Genomic DNA, 26207 nt, shown 5'->3' on the forward strand with positions numbered 1-26207 from the left:
CGGAGGTTCGAGACCTCCCTCGGGCATGGGTGTGTGTGTCTTTGTCATTAGGATAATGTAGGTTAAGTAGTGTGTAAGCTTAGGGACTGATGACCTTAGCAGTTAAGTCCCATGAGATTTCACACACATTTGAACATTTTGAACAAAACTACGATCGCCCCTCGAAAATGTCCTCCGCAGATGGGGACGAAACGTCAGGTTTTACGGTGAAATCCACTCGACCACGGCGTAACAGCCCGGAACATTTTATTAATTGTGACATTTCTGGCCGTGAAAGTTTACATTTTACAGATGCCAGGCGAGCCTGCAGGCTGTGCAGTCGCAACGTATTGAGGGAGCTGCACAGGTGACGTTCGTGGTCAAATACAAGTGTCTGTTGAGGTCGGGACAGTGTTCCATGTAATTATGATTGCATTATGTCGGAGCTCAGTGAATTCAAACGCGCGCATATTGTTTGATGGTCGTCCGCAGCTCGTGGTCGTGCGGTAGCGTTCTCGCTTCCCACGCCCGGGTTCCCGGGTTCGATTCTAGGCGGGGCCAGGGATTTTCTCTGCCTCGTGATGACTGGGTATTGTGTGATGTCCTTAGGTTAGTTAGGCTTAAGTAGTTCTAAGTTCTAGGGGACTCATGACCATAGATGTTAAGTCCCACAGTGCTCACAAGGGAACCTCCCTATCGCACCCCCCTCAGATTTAGTTATAAGTTGGCACAGTGGATAGGCCTTGAAACACTGGACTCAGATCAATCGAGAAAACAGGAAGAAGTTGTGTGGAACTATGAAAAAAATAAGCAAAATATACAAACTGAGTAGTCCATGCGTAACATATGCATCATCATGGATAATAAGAGCTCAGGAGCGCCGTGGTCCCGTGGTTAGCGTGAGCAGCTGCGGAACGAGAGGTCCTTGGTTCAAGTCTGCCCTCGAGTGAAAAGTTTAATTTTTTATTTTCGCAAAGTTATGATCTGTCCGTTCGTTCGTTGACGTCTCTGTTCAGTGAAATAAGTTTAGTGTCTGTGTTTTGCGACCGCACCGCGAAACCGTGCGATTAGTAGACGAAAGGACGTGCCTCTCCAATGGGAACCGAAAACATTTGATCGCAAGGTCTTACGTCAACCGATTCCTCCACAGGAAAACACGTCTGATATATTCTATACGACGCTGGTGACGGCATGTGCGTCACATGACTGGAATATGTTGTCGACCCACCTAACTTGTACACTTGGCGAATGGGTAAAAAGATTCTTCTACCTTCCCCGATTTAGGTTTTCTTGTGGATGTGATAATCACTCCCAAAAAGTGATAAAAACATAAGAGTTTGTCACATAAACTGCAACAAATAAATGCAACAGTTTCACAGCCACACAGTTTTCCCTGTGCTCTGTCAAAACATGTTTTTAACGTTTTCAAATTTCTCCGTGTGTAGACCGTCAAATCCTGCATATGTCCATGCAAATCTGAACATGTCCTGGAATTTTGGAGAGCGAAGTTCATCAAGTGTAAGTGCCTGAACTTTCATAATTGTCTGAAAATAAAAAATTAAACTTTTCACTCGAGGGCAGACTTGAACCAAGGACTTCTCGTTCCGCAGCTCCTCACGCTAACCACGGGCGCTCCGGCGCTCACATTATCCTTGATGTTGCATATCCTGCACATGGATTACTCAGTTTGTATATTTTGCTTATTTTTTTCATAGTTCCACACAACTTCTTCCTGTTTTCTCGATTGATCTGTGTTCAGTGTTTCAAGGCCTATCCACTGTGCCAACTTATAACTAAATCTGAGGGGGGTGCGATGGGGAGGTTCCCTTGTCAGAGCCATTTGAACCATTTTTTGTTGATGGTCGTCTGGTGAATCCTTCCGTAATCAGGGTGGCCGAAGAGTGTGGTGTTTCAAGAGGCACCGTATCTAATATTTATACCGGATACAGGGAAAGCGAAAAGCATCATTCGCTAAGTCGCAACGCGGACGAAACTGAGTATTGACCGATCGTGACAGACGGTCATCGGAGAGGACCGTGACGAAAAAGCAGAGGACAACAGCAGCGAAAGTCAAAACAGAACCGAAAGTCGGACTCGCGAATCCCCTCAGCACCAAACAACACGAAAGGAGATGCAGAAGCAGCTAGTTGTACCTGTAGGGCGAGCTAGAATTCCAGAACCACTCAACAGTGATGCAAATCCCCGTAACAGGAAAGCCGAAACTATAAAACTGCTCTATAGAGCTGTGATGTCAGTCATACGACCACACCGCCGCCTGTGAGATCGATCCGTCGGATGCGATTCTCTCGATAAACGGAACAGAAGAACGGCTGTGCTGGCCAAAGAGCACACAGCCAGACGCAGTACTTAACGCTCGCCGCTAGGCCACTTCACGTGTAGCACGAGAGTAGTGCAGTTGTGCCAGTCTACAGTTCGCAGCCGCGCTCAGTGGACAGCCAGCGCCGATGTTAGTCAGCAATCGTCTGCAGCTCAGTCATTGCTGTACCAAGTTAGTCTTCAAATTCACCGGATTCGACATTCAAGACTACGAGAGATTAATTCGTCACTGCAGGATTTGTGACTTGTAAATTATGTTATTCTACAGACACTTAGTCTAGTCGCGTCTTCTATAGTTGTCAACCAACAGATCATGGATTACAGCAAAGTTAAGTAATAAATACTTCCTTATTTTGTACTCCTGCTATTTAATTGTGTTTTCCTGCTGTAGTTACCAAGCAGTCCTGCCATAGTGGAACCCACGTTTCCACCTCCTTGGCTACCTCATGTTGATGGACTCGGTTATGCTGGAAGATCGAGAGCCATCAAGAGCCATGGAAGAATTTCATTTTGTCGGATGAGTCTTGTTTCGCACTGTTTCAAACTTCTGGCTGAGTTTGCGTCCCAAAAGTGAAACTTCGTGGGGGTTTCGATGATGATTTGGGGAGCGCCATTCCGTTGGATTCCATGGGCTACAAGTTCGCATTACTCACAAAGATTGTGTGATAATTTTGACTGATCAGATTCATCCCGTGGTGCAATGTTTGTTCCCCAACGCTCATGCTGCGTTGCAAGACGGCAACGTCAGTATTCAAACAGCTCGCACCGTTCAGAATTGGTTTTGTGATCACCAGGATGAATTGTCGCCTCTCTCCTGGCCGCCATAGTCTCCAAATGTCAGTATTATTGAGCCTCTGTGATCTACTTTGGAGAGAGGAGTGCGTGTTCGCTATAAACCTCAATCTTCGCTACCTGAACTTGATACTGTTTTGTAAGAAGAACGGTGCGGTTCCCTTGAATACCGTACATTACGTATGTTTATCTATTCCGAAATGACTGAAAGCCGTTTTGAATGCTAACTGACGGTCCTATACCGTATTAAGCAAGGTAATGTGTGTATCTTTGGTGCTTTCATATTCTTCTCCACTCCTGTGTGAAAACGGCACCCAGTGAAATCAGTACACACTATTCCTGGAAACTATCTGTTCACAAAGTCCAGTGTTACACTGTAAAAGACCTTTGGTCAATCTCTGACGCTGTACTTAGTATACGTTTATAAAGATTTCTTTTATCAAAGATCTTTGATAAAGGTTAGAGCGTGGTCCTAGCTTTTATAAAAGATCAACACTGTGCACTTGTCGCATCGCTTGCTTTAGTGCCTTTAAGGGGAGCCGGAGGTGCCTATGCTGCCCATGTTAAAATCACCAAGTTTGAAGAACATTTATGAATAAACTACCAAATAGAAAAATTTGAATTTTTTTTTACATATAGAGTGGTTTAATATTGTAGTTATGACAGAGGGATCTTGGAGTATCTTTTCTAGTTTCCTTCCAATTATGTTTTTTATTAATGACCCAAATTTTTTACAAATAATTGCTTTATAATTAAACTGAAATGAAACTACTGAACATATTGCCAAATGGCTGTGTTACAATGTAAGTTTGACCACTAGGAGTGCTGTATAAAAATTTCATCTCTCTAGCTTGAGTGGATTTTGAGAAAATGTTCCTTATATTCGAAAAATTCTAATTTACGGGAAATGGCTATCAAAGTTTCTCAATACATTCCTGCACTATACGATGGATTATCAGGGTCTTCTTCTTCATCCTCCAAAAGCTTCCTCTTCCGTCTTCTTTTCTGGCCTGTTGTTCCATCATACTTCATATGCCTTTCTCTTCTTTCTGCTCCTCTTATCCTTTCTCTGTCAATATTTCTTAGTGCTCGTACAGTGTTCACCCCAGCTGTAAATCCTAATGCCTTCAGAACTTCACACTTCACACTGTTCCCTTGGTTGTAGGTTGCTATTGCATCATAAATGCCAAAGTGCAGTGTTTTTATGCTTACAAACACCCTTTTAGGAATCACTTTCCAAATCAAATTGTTTACGCTCTCATTAGGATTCTGCGTCTATCCGTGTAGACATTTGTGTAACAATTCTGGCTGTGCTAAGTCATGAAAAATCGGTTTTATGGTTTTATTGTTCCCTCCTGATTCTTGTACACACAGCATATTACCCGCTTTACACAAGAAGTATAATACTACCAACAACAGGCGCAACACTGAACTAATTCGAAACGGTAAACAGCAAAGAGACGATGTTCCGCGCTCTTATTCATTATAGTATCGCAACTTGGTATTAGTGTTAATTTACTTTTCCCTGCGTTCTTCCTCTTCTTATATACACGGTTACTAAAACGTGGCATCGTAACCAGAACAAAAGTGTACGACAATATTAAATGGAGCAAGATGTTCGAAATTCTGAGGAAAATAGGAGTAAGCTGTAAGGAAATACGGGTAATATTTATCACAGAAAACAATGTAGCCAACCCTTGCACACTCGCTGTATGCGTAACATAAGGCGCTGTATGCGTAACAGGCCGAGAAAATCCCAAGCAGTTCGCCAGGAAGTCACGAGAGAGTGTTAGATGCATTCAGCGGCCGCCCATTTCCTCTGCAGGCGTGGGGGAAATTGGTAATAACTCTACGTCTAGGGCGAGTAGAACAATAATTCAAAGTTTACATTAAAGAGGAATGTTCCAATTAATTTTCGGTAGCAAAAAAAAATCGTAATTTTTTGGATTTGACCACCTCCGGCTCCCCTTAATCTGTAAAATGACTAAAGCTGTCTGGTCATTGGCTATCTCAACGTTCGGAGCAAACCATGAATAATACGGAAGTGTTTATAACACGAACTATACTGACTGCGAAAACCGCCATCTTATAAATAAATAGCTGCAGCAATCAGCTACATTTGAGGTGGGTGCACTGTGGATGATGTAAGGAAGAAATTAAATATACTAAGATGTCAGTACTTGGTGGAAAAATTGAAAGTACACGAAACTGCAATTAATTGTAAACACATTCATCTTACGAAATGAAAATACTTTGTTTACATACATTCGTGTTTGTTTATAGAACGCAGGAATTCTCAAGAGCTGTGCGAGGGCATAAGACATTTATAAACCCATTGTTTACTGGTACTGGGTTACCTTCGAGAAAATAAAAACGCCGACGAGGCGCGTGATAACCTTGACGTTGTGCATTTTATTGCTCACAGGTTGTGACGGAAGAGACTGACGAAAGTTTATTAAATATGCCATCGGGTGTTTCACATACACCTAGACACAAGAAAAAGAAAACTTAAACGGATTATGGTGACTTGTAAATTCAAATCTTGTTAATAAAGTGTGCGTTAGTGAAATAAATATATTTTTTACTCTAAATGTGTTGTGCTTATCTTCACAAATTCCTCCTTAAGTGCTTTATATACTGCTTTACATGTTTCTGGAACAATACGTCAAATGGTACACCGAAATGTGAGTACGAGGGTTGGAACTTTTAATAGTGGCAACTATTTATTTGCAGCTCGTACAAAATAGATACGTGTTTCAAAGTTTTACTGTCCTTCAAAGTAGTCACCAGCATTGTGTATAACCCAAAGCCAGCGATGTGGAAGTCGGCGGATACTCTTAGCAGTGCCAGTTGTGTTGACAGTTAGAGCGGCACGGTCTATTGCCCGACGAATTTGTGCCAGTTCTGAAGCGAATGCCGTGAAGTGTTTCCTTCAGTTTAGAAATCGAGTTGAACTTACGAGGGCTTAAGTCAGGGGAGTGCAGTAGGTGATATTATACTTAGGAGCCCCATCAGTCAAACAAAGCGGTAACAGTTTGCACTGTACGTGCTTGAGCATTGTCCTGCAAAATGATGGTCAGGTCCTGCAGAAAGTGTCATCACTTCTGTCTCTGAGCTAGTCGTAGGTTGTGCTCATAGCCCTTTAGGTATGAATTTTACTAGACAATTCTTTCTTGTTTTGGTCCATACTACCTTCTCCAAAATATGGAGGAGTGAATTCCACGACGACCACCACCACCACCGCCAGCAGCAGCAGCTGTTTTTAGCGACTGTTACTTTATTGACGACTACTTTCGTTAGGAAGCGAATTTTCAAATCTAGATACACAACAGAAAGAAGAACAAGAAATGGTGGAAGCGTACACTTATATAAATCTTAGCATTAGCGTGCAAAAAACATTATTACGTAAAAATAAAAACATCTTGGTGATCGTTCGTGCACTGACAACGCGTTTATAATTTAAAAAATAGAGAGATACGGAATCTAGAAATCTTTATGGCCTTTGTCGGCCTTGAGAGGGCTTTCGACGGTATGAAGCCGTGATAAGCTATGGAAGATAATGTTTGTGGATGTCTTCTTCACCTAACAGAAAACACGCATCGTAATAAACACAGGTAGCATTCAATTAGAAGAAACAGTTATTACCCAAGGTGTAAGACAAGGGTGTTGACTGTCGCCTAGTCTTTAATATTTACAGTGACTTAATTCTTCGTAACTGCAAATACAAAGTACGAAAGTACTTGAGATAGCGAATAATGAGTACCTAACTGTGCTGCCGTTTGCAGATGATAACGTTACTATTCAGAAGAATGAAGGTGAGCAGCTGAACGAAATACGCTACGAATACAATTTAAATTTCTAGTAATAAAACGAAAATAATGGCATTCCGTGGAAAATATTCTGTCAGATCAATAATCGTCTTAGACAGTTCAGTTTTATAACAATATCTCGACTCTCTTTCTTAGGCTGTGATATATAAGTTTCGATTTTGTGTCCGATATTGAAAATAAAATATACGGATTCCAAATTGTCTGTGGTACGATCAGCAGATCAATGTACAAAGAGAGCCCACCAAATATAATTCAAACAGCAGAGGTGAGTTTTCTGCGGAGCACGAAGATCTGCACGGAAAGACACGTGATTAGAAATGAAAATATTATAACAGAATTAAGTATTTTCTTCATGAACGATAAACTTCAAAAGTATCGCGAAAATTGGATTCAACACCTCGTGAGAATGTCAGGTCATAACACTCCCAAGAAGATCCTGACTGCAAGTCTAATGGGAGAAGAGATACTGGAAGACCACCTCGGAAAATATGGGAATGATTTTGTGTAAGTTCGGAACAAGCAACAGCCTAATCGTTGGAAGGATGATGATGGTAGTGGTGGTGGTTGATATGATATCTTCTTAGGATAGGTTGACACGTAAAATCTCATATACGATCGGTATTTGTATACATTGTACCATATAGGTATGGAAAACGAAAGTACATTAATTCACTCTTCTACAGCTACATGGTATCTCTTGACTCCATCCGGGGAGGCCTTGGAAGACCCAACGGGACCGACCGGCCGCCGTGTCATCCTCAGCCCACAGGCGTCACTGGGAGTGGATATGGAGGGGCATGTGGTCAGCACACCACTCTCCCGGCTGTATGTCAGTTTCCGAGACTGAAGCCGCTACTCCTCAGTCAAGTAGCTCCTCACTTTGCCTCACAAGGGCTGAGTGCATCCGCTTGCCAACAGCGCTCGGCACACTGGATGGTCACCCCTCCAAGTGCTAGCGCTTTGAACTTCGGTGATATGACGGGAACCGGCGTTACCACTGCTCCAGGACCGTTGGCACATGATTACTCTGCACTTCACAATGAAGTGCTACTTGAGTACCTTTCCATTCTCTAAGAGCGCTCGGGGAAAACGCCAGTTCCGATTTATTTTATTACGATGACCATTTCTTCCCTTGTAGGTGGACGCCAATAAAATATTTTCATACTCTGAAAAGAAAATTGGCGAGTGAAATTTTAACAAAGTCATGCGGCAGAGAAAAAACGCCTTTGTTCTAAAGACTTCTACACCGAACTCATGTATCATATCCGTGGCACACACTCACTTATTTCACGATAACACAAACCAGTTGCCCTTCTTTGAACTTTTTCAATGTCCTTCGTCAATCCTATGTGATGCAGATCCCACACTGCATAGCAATACTCCAGACGAGGAGGACAGACATAGTGTAGGCAGTCACATTAGTCGGCCTGTTACATTTTTTTAAGTGTTCTGCCAATAAATTGCAGTCTTCGGTTTGTTTTCCCCACAAAATTATCTTTGTGATCATTCCAGTTTAAGCTATTCCTAACTGTAATCCCAAAGCATTTAGCTGAATTTACAGCATTTACACTTGTGTGACCGTTACTTAGCGGATTCTACATATACAACTACATACATTCCCTGCAATTCACATTTAAGTGCCTGGTAGAGGGTTCATCGAACCACCTTCACAATTCCTTTTGGTACTCATGTGAATGACTTCACACTTTTCGTTAAGAAGAGTCAACTGTCACTTTTCACACAATACAGATCTGGTCTAAACTATTCTGCAGTACATTTTGATCACTTGACTTTACAAAGTGGTAAATGTCAGAGTCATTTCCAGACAGTCAGAGGGCTGCTCAGATTGTGTCCTACACCGTTTGTGTAAATCAGGAACAGCATAGAGCCTAAAACACTTCCTCGGGGAACGCCAGTTATTACTTCTGCTTCACTGAATGACTTTCCGTCAGTTATTACTAACTGTGACCTTTCTAGCGCCGTACAGTCCACAATCGGAAGAAGATTGAAATGAACGTTCATGTAAAAACTGATTTGTGTGCTCTTGACACTGTAGATTTATATGTAATCAAATACGTTCTGTAATGCTGTCATATGTTCTCCACATCACATACCAGCACAGGTACGTCACAGGTGCCGGACGTTCGTCAATAGATCTAAAGTTTGGAAATTGGACTTCTGCTGTCAAGCTTGACAATAGCCATGTTACAAACACGTGCATCTGAAACAGGATACAGACTATCGATTGCAATATGACCCTTGTCACAGAGCCGAACGCATGATACCTCACAATGACTCGCATACATTATAATGAGAGAATGAATGTGTGTCACATCTCAAGTGAAACACACTATCTTATCAAAAACCACTTAACTCAAAATAAGCTAGATCAAAGATTTTGTTATGTCAGCAATACGAGCTCACACTAAGCACATACTACATCTTACAATTGTCGTTAAAATAAAACAGTTTTGTTGTATGAAGTATAGAATGAAATTGGCGTATTACGGAAGCAAAGTGTCAAGAGTGTAAAATAAAGAAGCTGTTATAAATGAAATTTTAGTCAGTTCTATACAAAAGCTACAAAGCTACAGTGGGCTCTGAAAAGAGTTTTCTATAATGCCTACCTGTAAGAAACGTCCAGGATAAGAAATAACAGCCCACAAAATTAAAATACATTTTCTCATTGAATTCTGTGTATTGTAAAATTAAGTTTTTTAATGAGTTTCTTGTTTTTATGTTCACTTTGTTCGTTGAAACTGCTACTTGTGTCTGCCATTACATGATTCTTTATTTCGACTTCTTCTAATAATCCATATATCGCTCTTCATCCAGTACGTGAAGTAAATGCAGGTTATCACTGATATCTAAAACTGAACGTTGCCCGTTCGTAAGGAACTAGTCGTCAATGAAGCAGTATTCACTAAAAGCAGCGTATGGCGCTAACACGCAGCTCTTGCGATCACACTTGAGTCTTTGGCAGGGTAAATAGGACGAGACTATTTCTCCATCTTTGGAATCTCTAATAGCGCGTTAGAAAAATGGGTACCTAAATCCATCCGTGCAAGGTCCGGCTTCTCTCATTTTATCACGATGGTCGCTTATCCCTATGTAGGTGGAAATCTACAAAATGTTTTGGCTTTCGGAGAAGAAATTTCGTGAAAAGGTGTCGTCCCAACGAAAAACGCTATTCTATGAAAGTGCCACCATAACTCGCTTACCACATTCGTGACACTCTCCCCAGTATTTCACGGTGTAAGACGTGTTTATTTCTATTGTCTATTGTCAAACCACAATTTATGGAAGATGTTTATATTTTATTAATAGGATTAAGTGGGAATAATTAATATTTGTCATTTTGGAAATAATTGTGGTAGCAGGGAATGTCTGCACCAAAGTATTGTTGGCGGGAGAGACCGCGTATGGTTACATTTTAAGAAAAAAGCGGGAAAGACCGCGCATTGATACATTTTGTAATGGTAGCAAGGATTGTCTGCTCCAGAAAGCATTGTTGGCGGGAGAGACCGCACTTTAACGTTCGTAGGAAGTCAGTAGTAAGCGAGAAGTGAAGCGAGTCGGTAGCAGGTGTGAAGCGAGAGGTTGAGAGGAGCGGTGTGCCTGCCAGCCACCAGCTATGATTTACAAGAGATTATAAACGGATGTACAGAGACATCAGCTAACTATTATCATAAAAGGAACTAATATTATTGATTTTTTTTTTGAGAAACTCAAGACTTCTGTAGGTATGTTTGCGCAATGCTAGTTGTAAGATTATTGTAAAATTTAAGTCCCATTTGAACGTTTGTAAAATCATTTCATTACCAACAGTAAATATTTGAAGAATCGTTTACAGAATATAATTAATTTTTGCCAGTAATATTGCATTATTCATTATAATTCATCCCAAAAACCATCAACGTAAAACTTCGCAAAATTTTATTGTTGTCACGAAAAAGTTTAACTATGAATTACGTAACTTCAGTCAAATTGATTAAAGAATAACGTCAGCTTTGCTATTAAAGAATAACATCAGCTTTGGTAATAAATACAGCCACTTATTATGACAGCCCACCAGCAGCTAATAGAGTATAGTAAAACAGAGTAAGTATATTCATGTCGCAGTTCGATGTAGCAGTCAGATGGCGATCCAGTAACAGTAAAAGAGGTAACGAACAGTTTTGGGTTATTGCAGGTAACGACTGAAGGCCACAACGACGACACACTCTATGTTTCATCGAAATAATCAGCAAATCACTCAGCAGCATTTAAATTTGTATGCGAAGATTGCACTTATTGTTATTGAGAAAGAGAATTAATTTCAAAGGGAAGATTTCATTTGCTATCATTAAGCAAGAGGTAGAAATCCTAAGGGAAGGTTTCATAGGTTATTGTAGAAGGGAAGGTTGCGTAACAAAAGAGATATAGAGGAGACGGGAAGGTTTCAACGGTAATACAAAATGAGCTGCTCTTATATTGCTTTTTCGATGTCCTCCGTCAATCCTATCTGCTACGGTCCTCACACCGAACAGACGACGACGGACAAGCATAGTGTAGGTGGTCCCTTCAGCAGATTTGTTGCATCTTCTAAACATTCTGCAAATAAAATTTAGTTTTCTGTTCGCCTTCCCACACAACATTTTCCTCCAGTTTAATGTGTTCCGTATTGTGCTCTCTAGATATTTTGTTGAATTGATTGCCTTTAAGTTTGTGGAATTTTTTTGGGGGGAGTCATTTGGAGCACTACACACATTTTAGTGTTTAGGTTTAATTCCCACTTCCTGATATCTTGTCTAAATCATGTCCCAATTAGTTTTGTAGTTTTTATGTGTTTACTAGTAGTTAAACGACAGACTCATCTGTAAAAAATCTAAGAGGACTGCTCACATTGTCTACTAAATCCATACATATTATAAAATGAATGTGTGGGTGTGCGCTAAGATATGTTCCACATCTCCTCCTAAACCACAGGACCAATTTCAACCAAACTATGTAGACACACCCCTGACTGTCAGGGGACAATCGATGTGGGGGTAAGAATCACTTACCTATCATAGTTCATGAAATATGACTTCATAAAGACTGAGATATGTGAAAAAAATGCCACACCATGCTTGAAGTTTAAATACATTTATTCTTTACTCCTAAGACACTCTTGCAGTCGAATCAAGTTAAGGAAATGTGGCAGAAGTTTTGGCAGCTTTCATCTGCAAATCTCAAACGGATGTAGGGAAAAACGATAGCCAACTATATAGCTATGAAAAGGTGTTGCGATACAAGAGTTTACAAAATAGTGTTATATACACACAAGGCATCTGCACCCAGTGTATAGAAACTGTCCGGTCATGTTTCTTAATTTGGATACTGTACTTTTATATTTCGTCATTACGGATATTTCTTTGTACGATTGTTTCAAAATTTGAAAGACTTTTTTCGAATATATGGAAATTAAATTTTTTCGACACTTCATTACAAACGCGGTTCATTTTTGTTTTCGTTTCTAATATAAATTTCGCAAAATGAATAACTGGGCAATGCCGAGTTTGTCAGCTAGTAATTTATATAGCTTGAACAGCAGAAGGCCTACAAAACTTCCTTGAGGAACTCCAGATATCACTTCTGTTTCACTAGATGACTATTCGCCAATCAGAAAGAACAGTGAAGTTTCAGACAGATAATCACAAATCCTCTCGCACAACTAATACGGTGCTCCATTGGCTCGAAATTTGATTAGAAGATGCTTGTGAGGAACGGGATCAAAAATCCTCTAGATTAAGTCGATATCCCGTGCCGTTATTTGTCATTACTTCGTGTGAATGAAGAGCTAGTTGTGTTTCACAAAAATTATATTTTCTGAATCCGTGCTGATTATGTCAGATCGTTTTCTTAGAAGTATTTCACTATGATGCAGCACAGCATGCTCTGAAGTCCTACTACAAATCGATGTCAGTGATTTAGGTATGTAATATGCAAAGAATGACTAACACAACCAGCAAGTTTTATGGTCACAGACTCTCTCTTTCCAGATTGTAGTTAAAACTCTGACTACCCCTCGTACTACAAAATGGGACCAGGGAGGCTGAGGGGGTTCGGGGAGCAATCCAGACGGATCACTCACTGTAAGTTGTTTCCAACGCTGTCAGTTGTACCAAACGCTCTCAGTCCATGAGAAAATATTCAGAGATTTGGAACTAAACAGAAAACAGACGACATAAAACAGTTTGGCCGTAAGGAACTGTTCGCTGCTGCTACCACCACCTCTCCTTTCTGCCGGTAAATTGTGGAGATGAGAAATTTTTCCAATCCTGGGGCTCTACAGGCTTTAGGGCCCAGTGTATGGTCTATGGATTCTGCATTGGATTCATAGCATGGGCGTACCTTCTGGCGTAAGTAAATCGCCTTGCTCTGCAGGTTGGCGTTTGGCAAGCGTCGACGAGGGAATGACGAGCGTCCATTCGGGTTGAGCGCGGGTCCAGATCACCGGACTAGTTATCCAGATTTAGGTTTTTCCTTTTCACAGTGGCGTATGCTAAGTTTGTTTCTTCAGAAAGCTACTTTGAACAACTTAGTCTTTCTCTTTGTTGATACTGGCGCCCGGGTATCTACGCTTTGGAATGTCCTAGGTGGCTCGTTCGTAATTTAGGAGTCGCACAGTCACGTACAGGGAAAGTGCTGCAAGCAAATATTCCTAATTCGAGCTGAGTTACTAGTAATGAGACTATTTTATAAGACAAATGAACAAGTGAACTAAATTCCAGACCACGCAGCGACGTATTAGTTTTGCCCTGCAGATTAGCATATTATATAATCATACACTGAAGTCCTAATACTAAGATGAGATCACCATAGCAGGATATGATCTCTTCCTCTGTCTTTTAGAAATTATGACTATCGATCTGTTACGGCATAAGGTCCATCGTTTAACTGGCCATCTCATGTCTCTCTTTGGGTTTGTATTGTGGGGCCCTCTTTGGAATCATCCTTTCTTTCATTCGTCCCAGATGTTCCTTCCAGTTTTATGCTGTTCTGTTTGTCATTTACTGCAAAAATATTCAGTTCTTGTCAAACGTTTCCATTAGGAATCCGGTTCAACTTGCAACCATTGACTGCCGGTCGGAGTGGCCGAGCGGCTCTAGGCGCTACAGTCTGGAACCGCGCGACCGCTACGGTCGCAGGTTCGAATCCTGCCCCGGGCATGGATGTGTGTGATGTCCTTAGGTTAGTTAGGTTTAAGTAGTTCTAAGCTCTAGGGGACTGATGACCTGAGATGTTAAGTCCCATAGTGCTCAGAGCCATTTGAACCAACCATTCGCCGGCCGCGGTGGTCTAGCGGTTCTGGCGCTGCAGTCCGGAACCGCGGGATTGCTACGGTCGCAGGTTCGAATCCTGCCTCGGGCATGGGTGTGTGTGTGATGTCCTTAGGTTAGTTAGGTTTAAGTAGTTCTAAGTTCTAGGGGACTTATGACCTAAGATGTTGAGTCCCATAGTGCTCAGAGCCATTTGAACCATTTTGAACCAACCCTTGAGTGCTCGTAAAAATATTTCAGCCGCCTGAAAATGGTTAAAATCTTTCCTCTTCATAAAGCAGGACTCACTTCCGACCGCGGAACAGATACAGCCATGCCTTATAGAAGTTCTTCGTATATTTCTTGATCATCTACTTCTAGTTCTACTACGCCATAGCTGATCCCAAGCTTGACTGAGAAAGGAGGGTGACAGACGAGTAACAACTCTTTAAAATCCTTGGTCCAGCTGTTTCCCGCTTATAGTACCTCGTAATGACCCCTTGCAAAATTACGGCGAAGTGAAGTGGGTCCAAGAGATACCCCACCACGGCTCAAAGAATGGAAGCAGCAACCCCCTCCGTTGGGGGTGATCAACAGACAAACTGCTGCTTTGCAGTACAGCGTTCGCTCCCCAAGGGCTAAGGGAACAAAACTTCGATTACAAATTACCCGGTCCTTCAGGCGCATTTGCGTTGGTGGTCTACTCATGTAAAAAAAACTTATTACTAATTAGCCTCAAAGAAAACCTACGAGGGTTGACTGAAAAGTAATGCCTCCACCTTCGTAACTCTTCAACAGTTGGCAGCATTGGTATGCGGCAGGTACTGGCTTCTTCGTAGCCTCTTGTGTGCAGCTCTTGTTGGAGGGAAGCCTTAGCATTGAACGGTTGTGTTGTTACAGTGTGAAGTATGGAACCCTGCGCAGACGGTCGGTCAATCCGATTTAAGCAACGTGCAGTCATTGAATTCTTGACAGCAGAAGGTGTCACCCCAAAGGAGATTCATTAGAGAATGAAAGCAGTTTATGGTGATTGTGTTGTGAGTAATGCGCGTCGCTAGGTGAGTAAGTTTAAAGATGTGGAGGCGGGAACATCTGACCTGCGTGACAGAGTTGGACGTCCTGCGACAGCAACCACCAAGTTTCACAAGCAAAATGCTGACTGATTGATTCAGGACGATCATCGTATCAGTCAGAGAAATTGCAAGCACAATCGGCATTACACAAGAGCGTGTGGGTCACATTACTGCTTTGCTTGGCTATCGGAAGATCTGTGCTCGATGGGTAGCCCAGATGCTGACTCCTGAAATGAAAGCACACAGACTGAAATTTGCCAGGAACTCCTCTCGCGTTACGAGAATTAAGATGACGCCTTTCTCCATTCAGTTGTGACAGGAGATGAAACGTGGGTACTCCATTACGACCCTGATAGGGAACATCAGTCTATGGAATACCGTCACAAAGACTCGCCCCAGAAAAAGAAATGCAAGACGCAGCCCCCAGCTGGAAAAATCATGGCTACAGTGTTCTGGAACGCAGTTGGTGTTTTCCATGTTGCTTTCCTTGATCGTGGAACAACAATAAATTCAGAGCGTTACATCACAACGCTGCGAACTCTGAAACGACGGCTAACAAGGGTCCGAAACGGAAACGAAAATGTTTTCTTGCGGCATGACAATGCCAAACCACACACTTCACGTGCCACCACAGCAGAACTTCACAGACTGAATCTCACCATAGTACGGCATCCTCCATACAGTCCATATTTAGCCCCGTCTGACTTCCATCTGTTTCCGATAATGAAAGTCGATCTACAGGGACATCATTATGTTTCTGATGAAGACGTTGAGAGAACTGTGAGACAGTGGTTGCGGAAACAGAGTGTCGACTTCTTCCATGGCGGCTTCAGAAAACTTGTTGATCGTTGGCAGAAATGTATCCAATTAGCTGGTGATTATGTGGAAAAGTGAACATTGGTAATTAAAGATCAGATTCTAAGGATTATTTCTGCATTTGATTTATTAAAATATTCCCATCCAAACCCAATTAAAGAAGGTAGAGGCATTACTTTTCATTCAACCCTCGTAGTAGCGGATACGAACGGAAATTTCTAAGCTGAATAACTCAATAGGCAACCATGAACCGATCGCCCATAGCACATGGTCCGTCTTGTGCAGTAAATATTGTTCAGTTTACCACGTTCTAAAAAAAAAATGTGTGCGGTAGAGAATTCCCACAGCTTTCAGTCGCCTCTGCGTACTCCCAACTTTGCACAACATTTTCCACGTCCTGTAGTACACACTTGTCTTCGTAAACTGCTTCATCTGTGGCAAGCAACTGTTTCGTGTGAAATAGTACAGAAAAAATGACGCTGTCCAAGGAGATTGTTTCATTATGCTTTCTTTTTTTTTTTTCGACACAGTCATACTAGGGTTTCACAGTACCATAAATGGTTTCGATCAGCCAGTGGTCATCTTGAGATTTATTTAAATAAGTCTTTTTAAAATTAATTTCAGCCAAATTCCTTTATTGCTTTCGTTTTAGGTTCAAGAGTTATTTAAGATCTCCGTACGGCTGTGACTATCACTGACAGATAGAAACTGCTTACAGCATCGTGAAATGATCTTGTGATTGTGTCGAAGAAAATGAGAGATGATATTGGACGTCTACCAGGAAATCATCAGAGTCCGGACATTTGTAATCTCTGCACGGACCGCTACATGCGAAAAACTATTTCACTCCATGAAAACTCATAGACTGATACAAATTTTCAACGACGACGCATTCAATGGAGAACTGTGAACAACTTGAGTGATTTTGTCAGTCTCATTACATCATTATTCAATACACCATGAAGGTTAATATTCTAAGATATGGTTCCTCGGCGTACCAATCAAGATGGCGCAGTAGGACTCATTGTAGATAATAGGTGTTTAAACCCTTTGTCAGCCACCCACATCAGGTCGTCTTCGCTTTTCCTTGATTACCTTAGGCAAACATGTGGACGGGTCCTTGAAGGCCGCTGCCAGTTTCTCCTGCCATTCTCATCTAGCTGAAGAGAGTCTCTCTCTCTCTCTCTCTCTCTCTCTCTCTCTCTCTCTCTCTCTCTCTGTGTGTGTGTGTGTGTGTGTGTGTGTGTGTGTGTGTGTGTGTGTGTGTGTGTGTGTGTTTTTAATCTTGATGCCAATGGGGCGTAGAACTCTTCTCCCTTTCTTCTTCCTCTGTATCCTAGTCACAAGGGACAACGCCTGTTCTCCAAAGTCCACAGCAAAGCAACGTACATCTAATGCTATTTGCGTAAGCTCTTCAAACGACCACCACCCAGACAGAAAGCAAATATGATAAGCGCTGTGTAAGCTCGAGGTAAACGAATACTTGTGCCCGGAAATGTTGAGGAGATATCATATATAGTAAATATGCATACCGTGAGATGGAGAGTACAAGATTCCCGCCCGTAAGGCTGACATCAATGAACCACTGAAAATCTTTTGTCTTTTTTTGCTTAATTTTATGATACCACTTATGCTCATTGCTAGCTTCCAGGATGCTCATTCTTGTCTGGTACCGTCTCTCTTTTCTAGAATAGTGTAAGGTTCTCGTGTTTTCTGTTATTGTAAATAATTCACCTTTACGGTACTGGGACAAAGTTGAATGAGAGCACTGTATGAATGGTGAATAAGATTAGTTTCATCTGTCCTTTACTTGCTGGTCAGTTGTGCAGCGCCAGGGCATTCTTATTTTATGCATAGCAGTACGCAGTTTAGTTTTTCAGAATGAGATCTGTTTTTGTCACACTGGGAGAAACTATCTGGAATACTTTATCATGGACATGAAATCTCTTATAATACTTTCTCGTTCATGTTGATGGAGAAGATTCTGGAGCAATGTTAAAGCTGCTGCATTTGCTGATCTGCATTTGCTTTCGAGAACGTCAGTACTCCAGACACAAAAACAGCATGCTGAGCAAGAAGTAAGTTACCTATTTCAGGACAGATCTCACCTTTCAGTCTTGAGCAAACTGTGTGTAGTTGGAATCGTCAGGTGTCGTGTTAGCAAGCAGACTAATTTTCAGTGAACAATGTTGGTAATTTCAAGCAATTATCATCTTCCGAGTATAGCAGAAGTAGCGTTCATAACGCACTTCGATACTGAGTTTTAGTTTTATGGTTTTCATTGAGCACAAAATTAGTTTCTTTTGGCATTTAATTATATTCATTTTCTTTATTTCAAATTTTACATTTCATGAAGTTTTAAGTTTTATTTCACAACCTGTTTACACGCGCAACCCAGGGCCAACCAACAGTTTTGCTCAGCAATAGAACATGCTACCTACGTACACGTTACACGAGGGGAAAGTTTTCAAAATCATTATATTCAGTTTTCTCACACACAGATAAAATTTTATATAAAGCTCACAATAGGTATACCTGGATTTTCGACTGAAGCGATTAGTCACACGCTAAGGTGTTGAATCGAAGTACGAAGTTTACTGACCTTCGCTCCTTCAGATTAGATAGGACATGCCTTCGGTCTGCAAGCAATGTATTACTCACTGCTTTTTCGTCGTGCTGATCGCGTTTCCGATTTGCGCTGTTGTCCCACTTTCGGGAAATGAACCATGCTCACACGTCGCAGCTTCGTTGCCAGTACTGTAATGCCTAGCCTCGAGTGTCGTTACTTACACGTTCCATAGAGTCTCTGAACTATTCTTATATCGAATTGTTGTGGAACAAATCAGTTTACAGGATATGTACGCGTGACCAGTGTTAAAATTAATGATCACATTTCTAGTCCTACCCATCCAACAAACTATTTTTTTTTTTTTTTTTTTTTTTTTTTTTTTTTTTGCGGATAGCAGTTTTAAGCAGAAAATCTTCAGTGGAATAGAACGAGTTGTCCAGCGGAAACGCTTTGAAGTTAGATTTGAAACTTGCTTCGCTACCTGTCAGACATTTTATGCTATTGGGTAAATTATCAAAAATTTTTGTTACTGCATATCGAGCCCTATTCTGAACCACTGACTACTTTAACAATCGATAATGAAGGTCGTCTTTCCCTCTAGTGTTGTAGGTATGGAAATCACTTGTTCTCAAACTGTGATGGATTTTTTAACACGAGGTAATGTCAAGAAGTAAGGTGTCGTGGCTGTTTGGTCACGGTGTTAGACTGCCATGTGGGAGATCTAAGTTAAAATCTCCCTCGTGCCCCCTTTCTTCTTTTTTCCACAAAATTTATGAACTGCCATTGACGTGTCTGGTTTCCTTCTGTAGTCTTGGCAGTAGTCACACCATACTTTGATTATAGAACATGAATCATGTGTAGGAATACAGGGTGGTCCATTGATCGTGAGCGGGCCAAATATCTCCCGAAATAAGCGTCAAACAAAAAAACTACAAAGAACGAAACTTGTCTGGCTTGAAGGGGGAAACCAGATGGCGCTATGGTTGGCCCGCTAGATGGCGCTGCCATAGTTCAAACGGATATCAACTGCGTTTTTCTAAACGGGAACCCCCGTTTTTATTACATATTCGTGTAGTACGTAAAGAAATATGAATGTTTTACTTGTACCACATTTTTTGCTTTGTGATAGATGGCACTGTAATGGTCACAAACATATGGCTCACAATTTTAGACGAACAGTTGGTAACAGGTAGGTTTTTCAAATTAAAATACAGAACGTAGGTATGTTTGAACATTTTATTTCGGTTGTTCCAATGTGATACATGTGCCTTTGTGAACTTATAATTTCTGAGAACGCTTGCTGTTACGGCGTGATTACCTGTAAATACCACATTAATGCAATAAATGCTCAAAATGATGTCAGTCAACCTCAATGCATTTGACAATACGTGTAACGACATTACTCTCAACAGCGAGTAGTTCGCCTTCCGTAATGTTCGCACATGCATTGACAATGCACTGACGCATGTTGTCAGGCGTTGTCGGTGGATCACGATAGCAAATATCCTTCAACTTTCCCCACAGAAAGAAATCCGCGGACGTCAGATCCGGTGAACGTGCGAGCCATGGTATGGTGCTTCGATGACCAATCCACCTGTCATGAAATATGCTATTCAATACCGCTTCAACCGCACGCGAGCTATGTGCCGTACATCCATCATGTTGGAAGTACATCGCCATTCCGTCATGCAGTGAAACATCTTGTAGTAACATCGGTAGAACATTACGTAGGAAATCAGCAAACATTGCACCATTTACATTGCCATCGATAAAATGGGGACCAATTATCCTTCCTCCCATAATGCCGCACCATACATTAACCCGCCAAGGTCGCTGATGTTCCACTTGTCGCAGCCATCGTGGATTTTCCGTTGCCCAATAGTGCATATTATGCCGGTTTACGTTACCGCTGTTGGTGAATGACGCTTCGTCGCTAAATAGAACGCGTGCAAAAAATCTGTCATCGTCCCGTAATTTCTCTTGTGCCCAGTGGTAGAACTGTTCACGACGGTCAAAGTCGTCGCCATGCAATTCCTGGTGCGTAGAAATATCATTTATTTATTTATTGTTCCGTGGGACCAAATTAAGGAGAAATCTTCATGGTCATGGAACGAGTCAATACATGAAATTATAACACGATATTAGAAACAGATAAAATGAAATATAAAAAAAAAACATATTCAGGTGACAAGTCGTAAATTTAAATAAAGAAAATCAACAATGTAACGCTGGAATTTGCTTAATTTTTTAGCTCTTCCAGGAGCTCCTCGACAGAATAGAAGGAGTGAGCCATGAGGAAACTCTTCAGTTTAGACTTAAAAGAGTTTGGGCTACTGCTAAGATTTTTGAGTTCTTGTGGTAGCTTATTGAAAATGGATGCAGCAAAATACTGCACAAGAGTCAATGAAGTGCATTCCACATGCAGATTGGATTTCTGCCTAGTATTAACTGAGTGAAAGCTGCTAACTCTTGGGAATAGGCTAATATTGCTAACAACAAACGACATTAAAGAAAATATATACTGTGAGGGCAATGTCAGAATTCCCAGACTATTGAATAGGGGTCGACAGGGCTTTCCACAACAGCTTACTATCTATTCGAACGCATAGGAACTTGAACTTTTACGTCTCGCTTATAATATGCCCATTCTGTCTGATCCAAATATCGGTTCTTGTTGAATTGTGAGTTAGAAACTGTAAAAACTGAGTCTTACTGTGATTTAGCATCAAATTATTTTTCACAAGCCACGAACTTATTTCATGAACTACATTATTTGATACTGTTTCAATATTACACACAAGCTCCTTCACTATCAAGCTGGCGTCATCAGCAAACAGAAATATTTTTGAATCACCTGCAATACTAGAAGGCATATCATTTATATAAATAAGAAACAGCAGTGGCCCCAGCACCGACCCTTGGGGAACGCCCCACTTAACAGTGCCCGATTGGGACTGAACATCACTACCACTCTCAATATTGCGGACAATTACCTTCTGCTTTCTGTTCTTAAAGTAAGAGGCGAACCAATTGTAAGCTACTCCCCTTACTCCATAATGGTCCAACTTCTGCAGTAGTATTTTGTGGTCAACACAGTCAAAAACTTTCGTTAAATCAAAGAAAACACCTAGCGTTTACAACCTTTTATTTAATCCGTCCAAAACCTCACAGAGAAAAGAGAATATAGTATTTTCAGTTGTTAATCCATTTCTAAAACCAAACTGAACATCTGACAGCAAATGTTGCACATACAACCTTCTCGATAACTTTAGCAAACACCGATGGCATAGAAATAGGTCTAAAATTGTCAACATTATGAATGTCTCCCTTCTTATAAAGTGGCTTCACTACCGAGTACTTTAATCGGCCAGGAAAGCGACCACTCCTAAAGGAAAAGTTACAGATATGGCTAAGTACTGGGCTAACATACATAGAACAATACTTCAGTATTCTGCTAAATACCCCGTCATATCCATGAGAGTTCTTGGTCTTTACTGATTTAATTATTAACTCAATCTCCCTCTTGTCAGTATCATGGAGGAGCATTTCAGGTAGCAGTCTCGGAACACTTTTTTCTAAGAGCGCTACATGATTCCCTGTTGGGACTAGGTTTCTATTTAGTTCACCTGCTATATTCAGAAAGTGATTATTAAATACTGTACATATATGCGACTTATCAGTAACACGGACATTCCCACTACGCACTGATTCTATATCCTCGACCTGTCTCTGCAGACCAGCCACTTCCTTTACGACTGACCATATGGTTTTAATTTTATCCTGAGACTTAGCTATTCTATCTGCATACCACATACTTTTTGCCTTCCTAAATACTATTTGTAATGAGCTGCTGCATTTAGATTTTGACTGTTTCTAACGTTTTGATATAATTGCCACTTTGTTCTACAATATATTCTTATCCCTCTAGTCAGCCACCCAGGCTGCCTGTTTGTGCTAGTACCCTGTTTTGAACGTTCTAACGGAAAGCAAGTTTCAAAGAGCACGAGAAAAGTCTTGAGAAAAGCATTATATTTATCGTCTACTGTATCAGCGCTATAAACATCTTGCCACTCTTGTTCCTTGATAAGGTTTACAAAGGTCTCTACAGCAACTGGATCAGCTTTCCTGAACAGCTGATGACTATATTTAACACGTGTTGCAGCATAAAAATCTTTTAAAGTTAAAATTTGCGCATCACGATCTGAAAGGCCATTCACCTTTTTGCTAACAGAATGCCCTTCTAGTAATGAGGAATGAACAAAAATGTTGTCTATGGTTGTTCTACTGTTCCCTTGCACTCTCGTTGGAAAGAATACGGTTTGCATAAGATTATATGAATTAAGGAGGTCTACCAGCATCCTCTTCCTTGCACAATCACTTATACAATTAATATTGAAGTCACCACATATAAATAACTTTTTGTACTTCCTATAAAGTGAACCAAGAACCTCCTCTAGCTTTAGCAAAAGTGTGAAATCGGAGTCTGGGGATCTATAAATAACAACAGTTAGAAGTTTAGCTCCGTTAAGTTTAATCACATCTGCACAACATTCAAACACCTTTTCAGTGCAGTACTTTGAAACATCAATTGACTCAAATGGGCTGCCGTTTTTCACATACATGGCTACTCCCCCACACCGCAAAGAGCTCCTCGAAAAGCTGCCAGCCAACCTGTATCCTGGTAAAGGAAGCTTCTGAATTATCTCCTTATTTAAGAAGTGTTCAGATATACCAATAATTTCAGAGTCAACATCTATAAGCAGTTCACTAACTTTATCTCTAATAACTTGTATATTTTGATGAAATATACTAATTCCCTCATTACTCGGATACCTAAGCTTTGTCAAAAGTGGTTCCTTTGTTAGAGAGACTTCCCTTAAGCAGGGATACCTATCAGCTGACTTCAATCTAAAAAATGTGTAGCTCTAACACTCACTACTGCAGGAATTTTCCCATGAGTGATCCCACCAACCCCACCTATGCTGTCACCTATAAGCTTTGGCAGCCTCCCCTTCCCATACCTGTTGAGGTGCAGGCCATGTCTAGTGAAACCCGTCCTGCTGATAGACTCCACCGACACCACTGAAATGTGACCCATGCTTTCTGTCATCAGCGCACCCGCAAGTCTCATGTTATTACGCCTGACGGCTGTATTAAGATGAGGCCGATCGTGACGCTGAAACAGTTCCACGAAATGCACATTCGTGTTGCCAGTCTGAGTGGCTATCTTTTCCAGGTCACCATCTATGTCATACTCTCCATTCCTATCAATGCTATTACCAGCCCCACCCACAATCACTACCTGATCCTCTTTAGTAAAATCCCTATATAACCCCCCTATGTTAACAGTCACCTGAGCCAATCCTGCATTAGGCTTCACAATGCTGGTGGCCTGGTACTCACTCCGCAGCACTTCCTGCAACTGCTGGCCTACACCTCTGCCATGAGAACTACCTAACAGCAGAACCTTCTTCTTCCTCTTCGGCTTTGCAACTGTTCTAGCTACCGTAACTACTGAGGTCTGCTTCATACTTCCTACATCTACAACTACTAGAGATTCCTCTCCACTAGACTCTAACAGTTGGTCATATCTATTGTAAACACCAATAGTAAAACTATCTGAAAATCTTCTCCTAGCAGATCTCTTGCCAACAGCCAGCTCCCATTCCCCAACCCCCTTCTCCCTCCTTATCCTATCTAGCTCCTCCTGTGCGTTTTTCAACTGCACCTGAAGGACACAGGTCTTACGCTCCTGATCCTCTATCAACTTACTCTTGCTACATAACCTGCAGTTCCAGGAGAGGATCTCACCAGAATGCCCACTGGCTTCCCCACTGCATTCCCCCCAGCGAAAATACTTCGAACAAGTCTCACACCGCAATCCACTACTCACGAACCTACGGCAAAGCCCACACTTCTCACTCATGGTAAAATTTTACTTTTTCTAAGTTCCGCTACTACAATAAGAAGATGTTAAAAACCTGACTACACTAAACACAAACTTACTCTACAAGGGAAGTAACTACTATTATTAACAGTATTAATAAACAACAAATGTGAATATACAAAAGACTAATACAGAAAGAGAACCAAACGTCTAATGACACAGTAACGAAGCTGAAGACAGTTCCCAAAAGGTTCTTCTGAAATTATTTCACCAGAAAACACAAAAAAACTCCGGTTGAACACTACTAAAGTTCCTAAATAAACCACTACACACAAACAATTAATTAGTACTTAGCTTTCGATGCGCCGCTACAGCTGCAACTGGTCAGCGCGGAATGTAAACACAGGTAAGAGGTTACGTTGCTCGATACGAAACACTCACAAATATCAGGTCAGAAAGGCAGAGGTGAATGAAGAAACCACTAATAAGTCACTTATATAGTAAATATTATCACAAAAACCGTTAAAATATGTATCTGCAACCTAAAAATATATAAAAACTTGGAGAGCGATCGCACACGCAGTCACTCGCTTATGACGTCACACCAAAGTGCAATCGATGTTGATGCAGCATTCTCAACACCGACGTTTCTGAGATTCCCGATTGTCGCGCAATTTTTCTGCTACTGATGTGCAGATTGGCCCCAACAGCAGCTAAAACACCTACTTGGGCATCATCATTTGTTGCAGGTCATGGTTGACGTTTCACGTGTGGCTGAACACTTCCTGTTTCCTTAAATAACGTAACTATACGGCGAACGGTCCGGACACCTGGATGGTGTCGTCCAGGATACCGAGCAGCATACATAGCACACGCCCGTTGGGCATTTTAATCACAATAGCCATACATTAACACGAAATCGACCTTTTCCGCAATTGGTAAAGGATCCATTTTAACACGTGTAATGTATCACGAAGCAAATACCGTCCGCACTGGCGGAATGTTACGTGATACCACGTACTTACACGTTTGTGACTATTGCAGCGCCATCTATCACAAAGCGAAAAAAGTGGTTCAACTAAAACATTCATATGTCTTTACGTACTACATGAATATGTAATAAAAATGGGGGTTCCTATTTTAAAAAAACGCAGTTGATTTCCGTTTGACCTATGGCAGCGCCATCTGACGGGCCAACCATAACGCCATCTGGTTTCCCCTTTCAATCTAGACGAATTTCGTTCTTTGTAGTTTTTTCTTTTGATGCTTATTTCGTGAGATATTTGGCCCGATCACTATCAATAGACCAACCTGTGTCTTACCTTCGTAACACATATGATATGATTAAGTTAGAGCAGGCGGGATGCCGCAAAGAGCTCTCACAGAAATGAAAACAACAAACAGACGAGTGTGAACTGTGTTACAACAAAGGAATTCAAGAGTCAAAACTTCCAAAACGGAACGCAAGCCTCAAACATGTGGTACTTGTGTAAAATAGGAGGTACGTACGTCTGGAGGTCCCTTCGTTACACTTCGCTATTGTAAACGGACGTTACGCCACGATACACAGACAAATTTGGATACCGCGAACAGACAGACACCAGTAACCGGACAGACAGTTTATAATTTTGTGGAAAAAAT

General features: G+C 41.3%; 1 protein-coding gene across 3 annotated transcripts in view; it reads right to left on the reverse strand.

Moving 5' to 3' along the window:
- Nucleotides 1-26207, reverse strand: part of LOC126161409 (androgen-induced gene 1 protein-like) — a 244359-nt gene that overhangs the window by 62262 nt on the left and 155890 nt on the right. The window lies entirely within an intron of this gene.

Source organism: Schistocerca cancellata, chromosome 2, assembly GCF_023864275.1.
Source record: "Schistocerca cancellata isolate TAMUIC-IGC-003103 chromosome 2, iqSchCanc2.1, whole genome shotgun sequence".
Classification (NCBI taxonomy): Eukaryota; Metazoa; Arthropoda; class Insecta; order Orthoptera; family Acrididae; genus Schistocerca; species Schistocerca cancellata.